The following is a 246-nucleotide window of genomic DNA, read 5'->3' on the forward strand; positions in this document are numbered from 1 at the left end:
TTTTGGTTGGATATCCGTTTCTTTTTTCTTCAGTTTGATAAATCTCTTGTTTGCATTTTTTTACTGAACACATCTATTGGACTCCCTATGACACTCATCACATGACAAACCATCATTTTGTGAGGGGAGTGTCCTCTTTGTTTGGTGGCATTATCTGGGCTCTGCTTTGCCGGCATTTACTGCGCCCTCATGGTGATGTGTGTGTGTGTTCCGTGATGTTAATAACTATTGCTTTTACCCATGGGA

Source organism: Trypanosoma theileri (genome assembly GCF_002087225.1).
Source record: "Trypanosoma theileri isolate Edinburgh chromosome Unknown TM35_Tth_18_V1, whole genome shotgun sequence".
NCBI classification, from domain to species: domain Eukaryota; phylum Euglenozoa; class Kinetoplastea; order Trypanosomatida; family Trypanosomatidae; genus Trypanosoma; species Trypanosoma theileri.